General features: G+C 45.1%; 1 long non-coding RNA gene across 1 annotated transcript; it reads left to right on the top strand.

Moving 5' to 3' along the window:
- Positions 1-4,369: 4,369 nt before the first annotated feature.
- Positions 4,370-7,951, top strand: LOC125320135. The gene is made up of 2 exons (XR_007201018.1): positions 4,370-4,480; positions 5,865-7,951. It is a non-coding gene; the product is annotated as an uncharacterized LOC125320135 (long non-coding RNA).
- Positions 7,952-18,263: the final 10,312 nt, after the last annotated feature.

Here is an 18,263-nt window from a genome sequence, read left to right as displayed (position 1 = left end):
GTGCTGACGCTGCCCCTGTGCTCTGTGGACAGATACATGAGGGACGGGAAGGAACCTGTCATGCAGAACCTTAAGATATATTCAGCTACAGACCCCGCTGTATCTCAGCTGTTCCTTTAGCTGCTGACAGCTGCTCCATGGAGAGGGCCAGGTCCCTCCTGGGGACAGTGTCTCTTCCATGCCCTGCGAGGCTGTGAACTGCATCTTTGCACTGCTCTCTTCAGCGGGGACAGAGAGCCTGCACAGCCACAGGGCACAAAGGGCCTCCCTTGTCCCCCAGGGCAAAGACATCCTAATGCTACCTCTTGTCTCTTGCTAAGACAAATTCACGGCCCCTGTCAGAATAGTGGGAAACTGATGTCTAAACGTCCGAGTTCCACACCCCTTTTCAAGGGCTCATGGCTGGGGGAAGCGCTCTGGAAGTGCTGGAAAGATTCCAGGCCTCAGCCTCTTCAGCCACGCACGGGAGATGCTGTCTGATCAGAAACCTGCAGCTCTGCTTTGCTCCAGCCACAGGGCTTCCCAGAGCTACCACTTACTGATGCTGGATGCTCAGGCCCTGCAGTGGCAGCAGATGCAGCTGGGTTGGCATCTTCCTCCCCTTTGTCCTCTTCTTCAGGAAGACACACAGCCAGAGGACGCTCTGAGGTTTGTTTTGTGCTCTGCAGACAGACAGCAGCATGAGGGACAAGCAACCTTCTTTACACTCTGCTCTAGACCCAGATGCACTAAGGAGAAATCATCTGCAGAGAAATGGGATCCTCAGTTGTTCAAACTCAAGTAAAATGGGCCAAGTAGATGGGACTGCACTCTCTTGTACAGGAGAAATTCCATCATGGCTCAAAGCACGAAGCAACCCCACTTTCATCTAATCAAAAGCTCTGAAATGGAACATGGAAACAAAACAGGCAGGGATCCCCTGCAGCTGCTGCTGCTGCTGCTGCTGCTGCTGCTGCTGCTGCAAAGAGCCTGGACTTTCATTCATCTGACCAGGCTGGCACTGGACTGCAACAGGCCCAGCTCACAGCTTGCTCCAAATTGTCAAATGCTACCAACGCCAAAGGCTCCTTTCCCACTCACCCACGGATGGGATTCTCTCCAGGCATGGGCAATGTGACCTGCAACACACAAGGGAAGAAGAACCAGATGCTGCAAGAAAACTGCCTGCACTGGGCAAACCCACCGAGAAGTCAACCAAAGAGTAGAGCGTTTTGCTTTCACTACATCCCTCCAGCAGCAACCTGTGTGCCACACAGCAAGCAAGACAGCAGCACAAAACACTGCCTTGTGTCTACCTGTTGTCCTCTTTGGCCACTCAGCCCATAGAAACTTGAGACTAAGATAGTCTGAGTGGTTCTGCAGCAGTCAATGCTTCTGCCCCACCCCACCCAGCAGGAGCTACAGCTCCTCCCCTTCCTGCACTTCAGTTTTCTGAAGAGATTGCACGCAGCAGTTCCCATGAGCTTGCTGAAAATGATTCCACAGAAAAGCTTCCCCCAAGTCCCCCTCAGCCGTGGTGGCAGTTCTACTGTGACACAGCACAGGAACAGCTCCTGAGTGCAGGAGCATACAAGAACTCTTCTAAAAATGTCTATCTCAGAGGCCTTTTCCAAGCTGATTCTGTGATTTCATCACAGAGAGAATGGCTCCTTTAGCACGCAGGAAATGTCAAGTTCCACAGGCACATCCTTGGGATGAGGGAATGCAGACGAGAAGATGGTTCCCCTCAGTCCTAGAGAGCAGCGCACAGTTTTTACAAGGACTCTTGCCAGGCTCTCTGCATCTTCCCATCTTGGAAGATGTCTTGCTTCAGCCAGCAAACAGGAGATTCCACACTCCACTGCCACAGGCCTTGCCGGGATGGGGGGGAGCAGAACCCCTGCAGGCTCCGTTACAAATGCTGCCCACACTCTGCTGGCTACAGACACCCCCTTCTTAGCTGGAGCTGTTGACAGCAGCTTTACCCCACTAAAGGAATCTTCACGGCAATTTGGTTTCCATATGCTGCACCGAACAAAAACGTCTACTTACGTGCCAGGTGGGTGAAAAAGTACCCAGAATAAGCCACGGAAAATGCCGTGCAAACTGCAGCACACACTCCCTCCATGGCTTGAGCAGCGCTGCTCAAGTTTGCACCGGACAAGACTTGTGGGGAAAACCAAAAAGACTCAAGAGTCCCGTCAGGGTGCAGCCTGCTGGCAGAGCCCTCCGCGATCAGCAGGATCCGCCTGCAGTGAGCATGCCACAGAGCTGCTCTGCACACGGCAACTTTGCCTTGACAGCGCCGGGATGCGGCCGCTGACATCACAATAGCGGCCGCTCTAGGCTGCTTTGTGAATTAATGCATAGGACCAGACCTTCTCTACAGCGAGCGCCAAAAAAAGCCTGCAAAGCCGCACAAAAAGCCCTCCTAGCCCGTAACCTCAAGGCATCTAGGAGTAACTCTGAAAACACACCAAGCTCCTATAGCCCACGCTGAGAAGCTGAACACTGAGAAGGAACCAGGATGCGAGGAACCACATTAGTGATCTTTGGCCACTACTTCTTCCAAGCAAAAACCAGAATGCTTGTTCCAGCTGGATCTTCCTTAGTTCTAGAAAGCACCAAACAAGGAGAAGTACTGCTTTAATTACATTTAGAGTCTCTCCTGGGTACAGAGACAAGGTCATGGATCTTTCAGCACTATTTACTCAAAGCATTTGACATCATAGCCATGGGTGTGATTTTAGCAGGGAAATGCCATGAAATGCAAGGGGGATCATTCTGTCTGGCTCACTCTAGCAGAGAGGCCTTGGGACCCCAGCACCACCACCATCTTTTCCCCCATTTTCATCCTTCCACAATGTTTTTTAGGACATGGGGCTGAGGGTGGGTGGCGGTGTGGCTCCCAAGGATTGGTACAGAAGTGAGAGCTCCAAGACACAGCTGCAACCAGCAGGGCAAGGGCAGCATGTGGGACTGTTTCTCCGCTTCAGCACAACAAGGCAACCCAGAGCTGTGACACTGATATCAACTGAGTCCAGCCAAGCCAAAAGGGAGACCAGTCAAGCCAAAAGGAGCCCAGCAGGGTGGTAGGAAGAGGCAGCAAAGCAGCAGAACCAATCCCCACACACATGCCCAGTGCAGCGGACTGATGGTAGCCACAGTGCCAAACAGAGCTCTGCAGGGAGAGAGGAGTATGTGAAAAACGAGGTTCACTCTCTGTTCGAATTTAAAGAGTTTAATATAAAGACAATAAGAGACACATAAAATAAAGCAAAGGGATAACGGCCGGGTGCCTTGGCGCTCTGCTAAGAGCACACTGATGCTAGAGGTGAGTCCTTTTTATACCATTTTTACTGTCTGTTCTCTATTCATATTAAAACTTTTCCCGGAGCTGTTCTGCATGGCCACTCCTTGGTTCTGCCTTTTTAGAGCATGCGTAGTCTTCTGCCTTGTGGTTTTATTTCTTTTGATTCTTGGGGTTGGGCTCGCTAGGTAAGAGTCGATGGTAGGGTGGATCTCTTAATTCTCCAGACAGTCAGGGCGGATTGCAGCTTTGGGCCTCTTTGCCCCCCGGGCAGAGCGGTGATAGCGGCTCTCGGACCCTCCTGGCCGCCGTTCTCCGGGCGGAGTAGCCTTTGGGCCCTTTTGTTCTCTGGACAAAGTGTTGATTAGCAGCTTCTCGGGCCTCATCCTCTGCTCGCTTGGACGTTATCTTACTTGCTCACACTTGCTAACATTCTTGCTAAAAAGAGAGAAAACTACATCCACACAGCAAAAAGCATTTCTAACATTATATAATATCTACCTTAATACTTTGCGAGAAGCCAATACTATAATATATGTTTATAACAACACCCATCGCCATCACCACTGCCACCACCACTGCTGCAGGGAGGGAGCAGGAAACTGCCACTGCAGGTCCAGAGCTGCTCCAGGCACAACCAGCAGCTGTCATCTACCATCAGAACCACTCTGAAAGCCCTTGCCATTTTGTCTTTGTTCCAGGGGCCCCATGTGACACTTCACCTTTGTTGACCTTTGTTGGTTAAGCCATTACCTCTTTTGTACAATTTTCTTTTTATTGTTGTGTATTGCTTTTTTTTTTTTACTAAATTGTAATTCTTAACATTTTTAGCCTCTCATAGATTTTTTTCCATTGTCCCCCTCTGTTGTCGTGGGAAAGGGGAGAGAGGAGACGCTTTACAGAGACTATCTCAAGAAGAGCACATAAAAAGGAGGAAAGGCATAAGAAACAAAAAAACAACCCTCATGTTACCTCGTTTGGAAGGAATAAAAGTGGAAGTTTCTTAATCTCCAGCCACAAATCTTTGGAGTATTGACAGCCAAGAAGCACAGGAACCTGGAAACCTTGTGAGAGACTGGAGGAGATTGGTTTGATTCAGCAAAGCCAATCCTCTTCCCTCCTCCTCACCCCAAGCCCTGCCCACTGATAAAGAAGAATTTTGCTTATCAGGAGCCACAGTCCAAGGTACAGGTATGTCACCCTGCAACAGAATTGGTTGAGTTACACGGGAAAATTAATAATAATGCCAAAGAAAGTGAAATGGAGAATGTTTTGAGAATTTCGCTAATGGGGGGAATGAAATAAAGCTTTTCAAGGAGAAAGCACGTGGCAAAAAGTCCTGGTCTTCCGCCCAGAGAACAAACTATTGTGTCAAAAGTTTGGACCCATTGGAGAGGGGAGAATCCACCTCTATCCCCACTCCAAAATGTACTAAAATTACTGGAGAGTGTGGGAAGCAGCTGACCTCCAGGCAGTGCACGAGAAACAGCTGACCTTCTTCTGTGTTACTGTTAGTTATTTCAAAATTTAAGGATCAAGACTGAGAAAACAAAATCTTGGCACCACCTCCAAAAAGTGAGTTGGGAGAAGGTGCTGAATTCAAATATCCTAAAAGGCTCTCTGGAAATAAAATAGGAAATACATGGAGATTCAGTATCCCTGTATTCTCAATGAAGCTTTGCAAACTGCTCCTGCAGTGCCTCCTTCTGGCGGCAGTGGGTATTGATCCTTGTCTGCCACCGGAGGCTGGAGGCCGAACTGCTGCTGCTAGAGAATCTGTAACCTTTACGGGAAAAATTATTTTATCATCATGCAAGTTTGTTGTTTTGGTCTCACTAATAACCCTGAATGTTCAAGTATATCCTCACCAGTGTATGTCGAGATGTGGAATAAAGACCCACTTAACCAGAAGTGGAAAGGACTTTTGATCTCATCGCTGTGAGATCTACAGCTGGAGACTCCTAAATTATGTGATTAGAGTCAGCTCTGGACACAGGGAATTGTATTGGACAGTACAGTAAATCTAACTCCACTGCAGATAAAGCCACAATGGAATCAGAAACTCTAAAATGAAAAACATTAAGTGGTTTATCTTTTGTGCTCATTTCCAGAGCAATGTCCCCAGTTTGTTTGTTCCTGAATTAGTCAACCATCCTAGCAGGACCTTGTACCTAATGATTGTAATAGCAAGTATGGCTTCAAATGCCAGAGGGGTAAGAGAACAAGAAAGAAAAGAGAGCAATGTGCTTTTTCCTGAGGACCACTCTAACATCACACGCATAGAACAAATACTACCTGACCCTTGGAAAAGAAATTTTGGTTTATGGACTTCAGTTCAAATTTGCAAAATAGGATGCAACAGAATGTGTAGATCTGACAAAAAAACCATTTTACGTAAAACTGAAAAGGTCTCAAAAGGATGGCTGGCTATTCTAACTTAAGTTTGACTGCAGGGTGCTAAGAATCCTCATCAGTTTTGTTAAGGTGCTAGATAGTTTAAATAAGATAACTTTTGCCAAATAAGTTTTATTAGTGATTGCCGCATTTTTTATGTCTTCTAAATTTCTTTTTACAGACTTTCATTGCTGGTTTGATTAAAGGATCACCAAAACTTTCTATGGCAGAGAACAAAAGAATACCAAGTGGATAGTTCCTCCCTGTGAAGAGGGTCCAAGTGGGACTGAATTTTCTCTTTCTAGAGGTGTTTCATGGAAAGATGAAGTGGTGACAGGACTGAAGAATTGCTGTTCTTCACTGCAAGTGTTTACATGTTTTTGTCTTGATAAGGTTTTTTAATATGTTTTATGTAAGTTTGTTGCAAGCAGTATTTTAAATTTTTTGTATTTTTTCTCTGGTTGCCACAACGGGTAGAGAAGGTTCCACCCTAAATTTACCTTAGGCAAATTTGTATACCTCTTCCCATCTCCTCAGAGCAAAGCATAAAATTACTACACCAAGGCAAGTGTAGTAATTTTACTTACTTTTAATTTAACTTACTTTTAATTTAACTTACTCCCAGGTAAGTCCCAGAATCCTGCTAACTACATGTAGTAACGGTAGGTGATGTGTAGAGCATGATTGTGCAGAAGGGCATGTGGAACTGTTGGTGGCCCCTGGAAGCAGGGAGAAAGGGGCTGACAGAGGAGCAGAGCTGGCAGCTGGAAACCTCTCTCCAGCTATAGACAAAGAAGGCATAAGAGCTGATAAAAGACAAGAAGAAAGATTTGGGGTTTGAGAACCACTGAAGGGTATGGTAAAGTTGGAAAGGTATTTGGTCTGAACCCAGGACTTTGACTGAAATGATATCCTGAGGAGGTTGGAACCTCTTGAGTTTTGTTGTATCTTTGCCCCCCACCCCTGAGGCAATCCAGACTATTATGTAGTACAATTTTTACAGAATATAATTTTCTCATGGTGCCCATTGAGAGGAAAAATCCTTTTTCCCTGGGTACAGGAAACCTGGCTGGTGGGAGAGATAAAGGTGGTAATCTGGGACATGTATATTTGTCTGAGCTAGGACAATTCCTGAACCTGTAAGATTATGGACCCCAAAAGGCAAGGCAGCCTAACAATTGAAAATTGGCCAATCCTTAAAGTTTGTATTTTTTTGACAAGAAGTGCAATGCATTGCAATATCATTAAGAAATACACAGTCTTGAATGGAACTTGCCATGCTATTTGGAGCTCAGCTTACAAGTCCAGCAAGTATCAAAAATAGTTTTATAAAATTGTCTAATGTTTGAAATGTTATTAATAAATAAGTAAAGAGTATGTAAAATACTAGACCTCACCAAAGAAGAGTGCTATCTCAAGAAACACAAAGGAAATCACCGAACAATCTGCTGGACTCTTTGGTGACTGCAGCTGAAAAAGTGGTTTCATGAACTCTTCCTGCCACTGGATTCTGGGTTGTATCACACCTTGCCTGCAATTTTAGAGACTCACGGGGTGGGGAACAACAACTTGCATAGAGCACAGTTTTTGTTTTAACTAGATTCAGACTTCTGATTATTGAAATAGCAATTGTCAGTTATATAATTTCCTGTATGCTTTCCTCTTCTTTCCTTTTTCCTCTCTCTGCTAGGTTAGGATTCCACTACTGCCATGAGAGGAAAGGTACTGTTACTGTGATCCCGATCAATGTCTTGAGCCACGGGGTAGTGTGAGAGACTGGAAGGCTTGCCAGCTCAAAATATTTCAGGTGTTTTTATGTGGGAGAAGGGGCAGATCAGGCTTTGCTCTGGTGAGCCGATGCCCTGCTCCACACACCCCACTGCCCCAGGCCTGTATCCCAGCCCAGCAGTGGCTGCCAATCCCTGGCACACCCGAGGCAACACTCCACACCTCTGCCTGGAGCCCCTAATCCAGCTCCTAAATGGCCAAGTGACTGGAAGCCCCATGTGGGGGAAGGCCCCAGGAAAGCCAAAGGGTGTTTAACTCAGGATATGTGGCAACCACATGTCTTGACCCTATGTCTCCTGGGAATTTCTATCAGCTGAACACCACTGGAACCAGGAGTGGTAGTAGCTATACTAGTTCTTTTCTGTAATTCTCTCTTTCTCTTTATTTTTCTAATTCCCTCCTCTCAGATTTTTGTGTAACTTAAAATCTAACAGGATTGGAGTTTGTTAACTTGCCAGTAAAGGTTTTTTGTTGTTTTGACCTCTTGAGAATATCTTGTCAGTATTTCTCCCATTTGTCTAACTCAATGTACTTGAAAAACCGTAAGCCTATTTAAGTGTCTCATCATGTTGGTTTTTGGGGCCTTACACTTGTACATCCAGCAACGCTGTACATCCAAAAATCTTGGAAGTTTTTACCCTGTGGAGATACTAGGCAGTGCAGGAGCTCCAAGCCTCAGGCCTGTAAATATGACAATATTTCAAATACAACAGTGTTCTCGGCAACATGTACAGAAGTCTTCTTAAATTGAATAGTATTTTCTGATTAACACATTTTTTTAAGATTAGTCATAGAACTATCAGAGGAGACTTATAGAGCATGAATATTGAAAAAGGACGTTGGCATATGTCACTGGCTGCCTAATTGGTTGAAGAGGTAGATAGGATTGCATCAATACAAGAAGACATCTAGATTGTTGGCTGACAGCTTAAATCATATAGACCAAACCTTTAACTTTTGGTTCTCAAAATTAAAACCTGAGCAGCTTTTGAAAGAGCTTGCTAAAACACAGAGGTTGGCCGATTCCTGTTCATGTATTTTTATTTTTTTAAATTAAGAAATGTCTGCTATATTTGTATGAATATTTTGTGATGTATAATTATGGCATTTTGTTTTTAGAAAATCTGTGGGCCATTACTTTTTTCATACAATTTATTGAATAGATTCTAGATTACATTATTTAATTAGATTAGAATGGTCAAGCTTGCAGAATTTGTTCCAATCACATATTAATTTTTGTATTTATTCTATTTAAAGCTTTAGAATATTTCAGTTGGAAGGGACCGATGATGATCAACTAGTCCAACCTCCAGATTAGGCTCCTTTTATGGTCTGAGTACAAAAATCGGCACCTCTGAGTCCAGTTATGTCTTTCAAAAGTCGAGGCCTAGGACAGATACTTCAAAGGTGCAATTCCTGCAGTCTTTTTCTTGCTGCCAATCACAAAGAGAATTTCAGATGACTTTACAGAAAAAGGTTGTTCTGCTGTGATTTTCCGAAACAGAGTGAAATAGATCACTCTCTGGTTGCCTGTTCCCTTCTCTGCCTCACATGACAGCCAGATCAGGCCCATTGTCAGCAGGAGGGATGTGCAAATGGGGGATATCCTGGGGAAAGCTAGCCAGCATGGAGCACTGCTATTGTGATGCCAAAATTCTGGTGGGGAGAAAGGTTCTTGTGTCTCATTTTGCAAGCTTTGAAATCCATTCACAGTCTAATGTTCTGTCAACAGTGCTTCATGATGAGAATTCTGAAGTCCTTTCAAAGAAGCTTTGCCTGAAAGAGAACAGGTCTGGCTTGCAGTGCATCATTGCTCGGCAGGCCTTAGGAAATCACTTTGTTGGCTGTTACCCACCTACTGCCTGAAAACCCCATGTGAAAGACTGAAGCTTTGACAGCTGTGACAGTGCCCCAAAGAGAAGTCAGTTAGGGACAAAATAATGAGAATTATTGTGGTGTTGGCAGGTCAGGTACCAGGTGGGTGAAAAAAGGACCTTAAGCCATCTGTAAATAGCTTAACTGAGAATCAGGAAGGGGAAGGTGCAAAGAAGGGAAGAGGCAGAAACATCGAAGGAATGAGAGGACTATGTACAGAAGTTGAAAGTAGCAAAAAAAAAAAAAAAAAGAGTAATTGGATAAAATACTGAAAAAATTAAGCAAGGCTTCTCCTGGTGCTGAATGGTGCATTGGGGGATGCTGTTGGCAGCTTTGGGTGCCCATCCCAAAGCCATCACCTGTTTTTCCTGACAGGTCCAGGCAGCCTTTTTGACAGTGTTCTTCTGCAGGGCACACAATCAATCATAAGCCTTTGAATAGTTTGTTTTCAAAACGAAGAGAGTGATGTCAAGTTTGTTGTAGAAGTTTTCCCTGGGGAACACAAAATGCATTTTGAATCCAGTTGGAAAACATAGTTGTCCATTGCTTGAAAAAATCCCCAAGGAGATTTGTGGTACTTCACTGAATTCTCCTACCACTGTGCAAAGATTTCATTAAAAATAAAAAAAAAACCCGCTTTTTATTTTAAATGTATTAATTAGACCTCTAAGTACTTGCAAGCATAGACTCTACTGCTATCAGGATCACCTGTCAGCAGGAAAATATATCTAAAGAATCGCCTTCTGAAGGGAATGCCATACATTTTAAAGCAGTTTTGTTAGTTTGTTTGCTTATGTAGAGCAAGAAGAAATGTGCAACCTGAAGCCCAATTAGACTTCATTTACTTAGGGTGGGGATAAAAGACCTATGCATTAGTGTAAAAATGAGTGTAACAAAGGTCGGTATCACAGGGTTTTGGAGCATGCTTGGGTGCCAGCCAGGACCCACACAGAAGGTGGCCTTCAACATGCTATGTTGGTCCAAGTGCCCCAGGGCTAGACATCCCATTGTGATGTCACACTTGCTGTCACCTCGCAATGACCTGTGATGTCTCTAGGGTTAGACTGTGACCTCACATCCCTTGGGGCTTTCATTCAGGCACAGAGGGAACCTGACTGAGGCTGGCTCAGGTCTGATTTCCTGCCATGTGTGTCCACAGGATCTGGAGAATTGAGCACAGGGACAGCAAGGGATCAAGGTTTCTCCGTTTTGTTGCACTGTGTGAGACACTTTGGTAGTGCCAGTGATGGGGAGCAGCTTCTCAGGACTCCTTGAATTACCATGGAGAACAGACAGAGCCATGGGAACAGAGTGGAGCTGCCCCATTTGCCATGATAAGCAAGAGGGTGTCGCTTATGTGATACCCTGTGGCCATGAGTTCTGCATGGGCTGCATCCTGCGTTGGGCAGAGAAGAAACCAGAGTGCCCACTCTGCAGAAGACTGATAGAGTCTGTCAGGTTTTCTCTGCAGGAACAAAAATACCTGGAGTGTGTCATCACACCCCAGGGACAATCACCAGAGACCAGCAGCCAGGCACAAAGATCTCTTGGCCTTCTGGATGGAAACAGCTGCCAGCGCCCTGGAGCAGTTCCTCTGCAAGGGACACCCTCCCCAGCTGAGCAGGGGCCTGCAGGGACAGAGGCTGTGGGTAGCCTCCTGCCCAAGGTCTGGGCAGAACTTTTCCAAGAAGAAGAACATGTTCTTGATCCCATGCTGTCCTGGCTGCGCCAGAGGCTAGAGGCAATATATGGGTCCCAGTGGTGGCTGGCAGTGAGAGCAGAGAACAGCATCTTGTACACTCTGTGCCTCTGCGGTCCAGATGGGGAGGTCATGGTCCAGATGCTGCAGCCTCTCCTGGAGGAATACACAGAACAGCTGGTTGATGGCACTGTCAATTTCATTGTTGACCAATGCAGTGAGGAGGCCCAAAGGCTGCTGCACTCCCACACTGCTGGGAAGCAGGACAACAGCCCTGAGGCCATTTCCCGCTTCACCAGCTCCCAGGGAGAGGCTCCCACCTGGCATCCAACCCCTGCCAGCAGCCCTGATGGCTCTGACATGGAGGACCAACCCAGCACGTCAGAAGTTGCCCTCTGTGCCCTCCGCATCCTCCAGCCACCTGTGCAAATTGGTACAGAGCAGGTGCAGCTCCAGAAAGAGCATGGGGACGCAGTGGTGGCAAGTTCCTCTGGCCAGGGCAGCAGCCACAGTCCCTCTGTGCCTTGTCAGGACTGGGAACACTCGCACAGGGGGCCCTGGCACCCCACAGAAAGGAGGGCCCCCAGCCTCCAGGGTTCTCCATGGAGTACAGATAGGCCAACAGAGAGACAGTGGAGCTGCCCCATCTGCAATGATGCTCAAGAGGATGCTGCTTATGCGATGCCCTGTGGTCACCAGTTCTGCCTGGGATGCATCATGCATTGGACAGACAGGAAACCAGCATGCCCAGTCTGCAGCAGAACGATTTTGATTGTCAAGTTTTCTGTGCGCGAAGAAGATGACTATCTACAGTGTCTTGTCACATCCTCCGGAGAGTTGCCAGAGACTCGCAGCCAGGCAGGAAGAGCTCCCAGTCCCTTGGACAAAACCAGCCTCCATTGTCCCATGCCATCCCTGCCATCTTATCCACAGGAGACATTTTCCCCAGCTGAGCAGGGGACCATGAGGCCAGAAGCTGTGGGGGGCCTCCTGCCTGAGGTGTGGGCAGAACTTTTCCAAGGTCAAAAGCATCTCCTAGACCCCATGCTGCCCTGGCTGTGTCAAAGACTGGAAGCAATATATGGGTCCCAGTGGTGGCTGGCAAAGAATGCAGAGGGACGCATCCTGCAGGCCCTGTGCCTCTGTGGGCTGGATGGAAAGGTGTTGTTCCAGATGCTGCAGCCTGACCTTGAGGGATATACAGCACCACTGGTCTATGGCCTTATTAATGTCATTGTGCACAGATGCAGCATGGAGGCCCAGAGGCTACTGCAATCCCACACTGCTAGGGAGAAGGACCATGACTCTGCAGCCAGCTCCACTAGCTCCCGAGGGAAAAATCCTGCCTCCCCTACAAGCAGCCCTGAAGGTTCTGATATGGAGGACCAAGCCAGCACGTCACAAGCTGCCTTCTGCAAGGATACTGACTGTCCCCCATCTGTGTCCTTGTCTGCAGAGCAGATACAGGCCCAGGAGGAGCTGAGGGAGGTGGAAGAGACAGATTCTACCCAAGGCAGCAAATGCAGACCCTCTGCTTCCATCCAAGGCAGGAACTTCTCACATGGGGGATCCCGGCACTCCCGGAAGAGGAGGGCCCCCAGCCACCAGAACTCTCCCAGCCCTGCAAGAGGCCACTCCAGTGGTGGCACAATCAAGGCTCCAGCAAGTCTTTATCCAAAAGACAGGAAATAAATTGTTATTTCCCTGACACAGTCACTGGGTACTGCTTTGTCTCCCTTCAACTGGGGCCTGTCCCTGATCCCATGACCCTTCATAATCCAAAGACCCACGGAGTCCCAGGACCCTGTTGATGGTACCTCCTCCTGCAGGAAATCCTGCTGCAGCCATGACAGGTGAAGAGGTTCTGAATGAAAAGGGAGCAGTGCATTTACATAGGAGAATTGTTGGGGTCTCCTCCCCTCGCCATGTAGCCCTGGGAGAGGGGCCCTGAGGGGAGGCACGGGGTTCCCTGCCCCTGCTCAGCCTCGTTCCCCATTGGTTGGTTTGTGTTCCCCTGCACAGGCAAGGACCCTCAACCCAGACTGTGAGGGTTCCTGGGCAGAGCCCCGGCCATGCGGCTGGAGAAATAAACATCTCTGAAACATCTACCAAGAATCTGTCCATATATATTTCTTTTCCATGGGACTCCTGGTTTGATATATGCGTGTTACAGTAATCCCCACTGTAACAGAGAATGTGCCAAATAAAGGCACATGCACAGATGGAATAACATGCTGCTCCATGCAATGCCTTTCTCTGTGGCCAAGGGAACAGGAAAGATGCTGTGGTCCCTTGGTGGGAGGGGTTTCTGGCCAAACAGGCTGGCAGGATGGTTGCTGCCCGCCAGTCATGACAGGCCATGTGACTGAAAGGATGGTGTCCCTTCCAGGGTACAAGGCACTGGGGCTTCAGAGTACAGCTTCTCTAAATCCAAACACAAATTTGTAAGGATAACCAGAGTTCTGTGGCTGGTCACAGAACTCAGAGCAGATTGGCTCTGGCAGAAGAAAACAGTGGCCTTGATGCTGCTTGTAAAGCTACACTTGCATGAAGAAATGGGCTTCCAAGAAGAAGTGCTTTATCTGACCCCTTGGCTAGTCCTCAGTCGGGAAGGGTCTGGCTGATGGAGTGATTCTTCCTCCCTTCCTTACTTCCTCTCTCCTTCCCTCCCTCCATTTCTCTCCCCTTCCCTCTCTCTCCCATTCCCCTCTCACTTCCTTCCTTCCTGCCTCTCTTCCTCCCTCTCTTTTCCACTTTCTCTTCCCCATCTCTCTTCTGCCTTTCTGTCTCACTGAAGAGAACAATTGATGGGACAGCACATCCCAGCAAGACCAGGATCTTGGTCTTCCTGGAGTAGAAAGAAGGTTGTCCCTTAGTCTGGAGGGACAACTATAGCTCCTTGTGTCTAAGGGATCAGGCTCCATTGCTGGTGTTTTTTAGGAGCACCAATACAACAGCTGGCCAGGACCACCAGCTTCCAGAAGCATGGCAGACATGGTAAGTGGAGAGGGACCTGGCATTGTGGGCAAGTGCCAGTGGCAGTGGATGGGAAAGTGTGGTGGTTTAATCCAAGTCATCAACCAAGCACCACACAGCCACTCAAGTACTCCACTACCAGGGACAGTGGAGAAAGAACTGTAAGAATAGAAGTTACAAAATTTCTGGGTTGACGTAAAGACAGGTAATAGGTAAAGCAAAAGCTGCACACAGAGGGAAAACAAAACAAGGAATTAATTCATTGCTTCCCATGGGCAGGCAGGTGTCCAGCCATTCCCAGGAAAGCAGAACTCCATCATGCATAACTGTTACTGGGGAAGACCAACACAACAACTCTGCATGTCCTCCCAGTCCTCCTTCCTCACTCTGCTTTACATGCTGAGCATGATGCCATTTTGCAGTTACTGCATCAAAATTCATCCATTCCATCTTTGCTTCCTCTGTGTAACTGAGTGTTCCTGATCACCCAGAAGTTCTTCCTGTGTACTGCCATGCAATAACAAAATATTCTCCAGCACTGCCTCCAAACCTGCCTGCCAGCTACTGAGAGCATTGTCCAAACGCTTCTTGAATTCAGACAGACTTGGTGCCATAACCACTTCCCTGGGAACCTGTTCCAGGGTCCAACCACCCTCTGGGTGTAGAAACTTCTGATATCCAGTGTAAATCTCCCCTGATACAACTTCATGCCATTTTCTTGATTCTGTCACTGGTCACCAGAGTGAAGAGATCAATGCCTGCCCCTCCACTTCCCCTTGTGAGGAGCTGTAGACTGCTAAGTTTTCCAGTGTTTCTTCTTTTGCTTTTTCTTATTAGGAGGCCTCATTGTGTCCATCACTTTTCCTTCACAGACTGTGTCCACACTTGGACTTCTCATCCTTTTTTCCTTTGTCTTGCACTTTGTCTCACTGTATGCTATATACCCTGAAAGGCTGTATTCACCTGTGTAGCAGCCACTGAATTAAGATAGTTTTGTTGAGATCATTTTCTCTCACTAGACTTATGAGCTCCTCAACTGTGCTCTCCGTATCAAGTTTTGTATTTCCTTTATCCAGCAGATTTTTCACTTTTCATCCTGCTCTTTTCTCCAGAAGTGGTCCTTGATCTGTTACTTTATCTGTTTCTTGACCTGCTTCTTTTATCAGAGCAGTAGCATCTGCTGTGTTGTCCCCTCTGGCCCTACAGACCTCTCCATTCAGTAAAGGGTTTTATTCTGTACAATAAATTGCCATAAATTGTGAACAGTAGCCTGAACCCTCCTCTGCAGAAGGACTAACAGTCATCTTCAACAATCTTACAAAAAGCAGAACCTCTCCAATATTTACTTTCCAGTATTTACTGTCTCTTCTATATTGATTGCTGTCTCTGCTTCTTTATCTCGTTTTGCCTTTTTCTTCACTACACAAGTGTGATCTGCTTACTTCTGTGAATGTAGTGTTCTTATGACTCAGAGCCAGAGCCTCTCTGGCTCCTTGTAGAGAACACAGAATCATAGCATGGTTGAAGTTAGAAGAGATTTGGCATTAGTGCAAGAGGATCAGGTCGGGGAATACTTTAGCAAACTGGAAATAATGAAATCCATGGACCCTGATGGGATGCACCCATCAAATGCTGGGTGTTGAGGGAATTGGCAGATATAACTGTGAGACCCCTCTCAGCAACCTTCGACCAATCACAGCAAATGTTGGCACTGCCGAAAAACTGGAGAAAGCAAATGCCATTTCTATCTACAAGAAGGGTAAGAAGAGCCCTTTCCTACCTTTTCCTGTTACTTTGGGTATTGTAAACTATTCCTTGCAGAATAAAGAATAGAATTATGTTCACACAAGAAGCTCTCTGGATGTGGTTTGCAAGGTTTCTCAGGTGATGCAATAAACAATTTCCCATTTTCTTCTATGAAAGATAAAGGCATATGATTTTGGTGAAAGTTAAATGACATTTTGACCAGTTCTGTTGTAAAGGTATTCTGTTCCCTGTTGAAACTCAGTAAAGAGTGCTGTGCAAAACATTTTTGATGTATTGGTCTGGAGCAGGAATAGTATTTTTGGACAATGAATATGTAGAAGGATTATGTCTGTTATGTAGAACATCAAAATTAGTTAGCACCAATCCAAGATTAGATACCTGTTATGCAAATATTGATGTAATTTAATGCAATGCCCCTTATTCTTGGTAGTTTTGTTATCAGTATGTCTTTACAGACCAAAGATACTATGATGTAACCTTTATTTAGGGGACATACTTTCATTGTTATGTTCTGTATACTTATCTAGATCGTTAGCTTCACGCAGCATTTATGAAATAGCCCATTGACTTTGTATATGGCACTTCTAAAATTATTTCTTTTGCTTTGAAGTGGCCACAGCTGCTGGTAAATTGAAGAGCTGGGATTATGTTTGGGGTATATTAGCTGTATGTCAGAGGGGAGAGACTCATGTTTCTACATTTGACTTGTAAACATGAAAACAAAATTATTCTGGTGGTAGCATTCTAAGCTTGTATTGTTTTGTGTGCATTAGTAAAAGATGACAAATACCTCTCAGTAAAAACATTTTGGCATTTTGGAGTTCAAGCCATTACATGGGTAAATGGATGGGTATATCCACAAGAAGTTCACTGTAGCTTGCTAGTAGATATACGGTAGAAAATCTGAAGTAACCTTAGTAACCTAAAGTAACCTTGAAAGTCCTAAAGTAACCTTAAACTTTAAATAAACTGTCTTGAACTATAAAAAATAGAGTTACAAAGAGAACTTCAGAAAAACAAAGGTAACAGTTTTACAACTTCTACACGTTATGTCAGAATTAGATACTCAAATCATATCACATTGAACACGGTTGTCTTGCATTTTCCTTAACAGAGACTACTGAGAAGAGACGATCACATCAAATAAAAACTGCTCACATAGTTGTTCAAATGTTTCACTTAGGTAACAGATTGGTACTCAGCGATATTTTGTAAATTCTGGGGAGATCTCACCTTGATACTGATCTTCTGAGCGCTATCAGAATGTAGAATTAATTTTTACTCAGGTAATTTTTGTTCTGCATTTCTCTGTGTGTAGCACAAAGCACATCCACTTTGGCAGTATTAATTGATAAAATGGATCCATGGTAATCATGGGAAAAGAGGCAGATAAATATGTAAAGGTTAAGTTCCCTTAGTTCAATAAAGAACTTTCACCTGCCACCAAATCCAACTGTGGGTTTAAAATCAGAGTATTAAGTTAAAGAAGGGGTTTATTCATTGTAGTTCATATCATTGTAAGAAGGGTTCTTAGAAGAATAATCTAAATGAAAGATTTTCTTTCCTTCTTATATTTCAGTGAGAACATTACACAGATCATGCAAATAGATGAGAAATTAATAACAGAAGAGAATGAAACTGAAAGATGATTTATGTATATTTGCATTTCGGCTTTATTTATAAAGAAGAAATTTATAAGAAAGGCAAGCTGTACACTCATCAGAGTCAGAACGAGTAACTAAGAATGCCACATTCTCTTTTAGATCAGTTATTCATTATTCAAAAAATACTTCACACCCTATATTTGGCTTAAGGCACAGAAGTGGAATGGACCTTGCTAGTTTAGGTGACTGCGTTCCCTTCCTAATAAATTTTCTTTTAGTGCTTCTATTTATAAAACCTTTTATGTTCATTATATTTATTTTTTTTCCAATTTAGACTATTATCAGTAGCAATGTAAAATAAATAGAGAGCTTAAAAATTTTAAATAATGCTCTTTATCTTGATTAAATTATTGCTTTGCTTTCTCATTGGAAAATCACTTTTGGTCAAAGAGGAAGGGGACCTCACCTCTCAAACGTGAAGCGACAGCAGTATCTGGAACAAGGAAAACATATTTGATATTTCAGAAGAGTCAAAGATACAAGGTGGCAAAGATGCTTTCATCTGTGTTTTCCAAGTTCAGACAGGGGGAAATAATTTACTGCAAAAGTTAGAAGGCTTTGATTCATTCTTCATTCTCAATGAGAAAAAAATGTCAGCTGCTTGTAGCTAGGTTTGCTGAAGTGAGGCTTAGGTTGGCCTCTAATTCATGCTTGGACATAATTACAGTATAAAAATAGTAATAAAAGTTTGTGGTAACTTGGATTGTAGTTGTCTACATCTATTAGCTAAATAGCACATGCTTCAATAAAGATCTCCTACATGTATGTAATAAAGCTGGATAACTCTAGTTGCAGGAAGTTCATGTGCTGT

The sequence above is a fragment of the Corvus hawaiiensis genome, chromosome Z (genome assembly GCF_020740725.1).
Source record: "Corvus hawaiiensis isolate bCorHaw1 chromosome Z, bCorHaw1.pri.cur, whole genome shotgun sequence".
Classification (NCBI taxonomy): Eukaryota; Metazoa; Chordata; class Aves; order Passeriformes; family Corvidae; genus Corvus; species Corvus hawaiiensis.
Note: the sequence above shows the minus strand (reverse complement) of the source record. Positions and strands in the feature narration are given on the sequence as shown.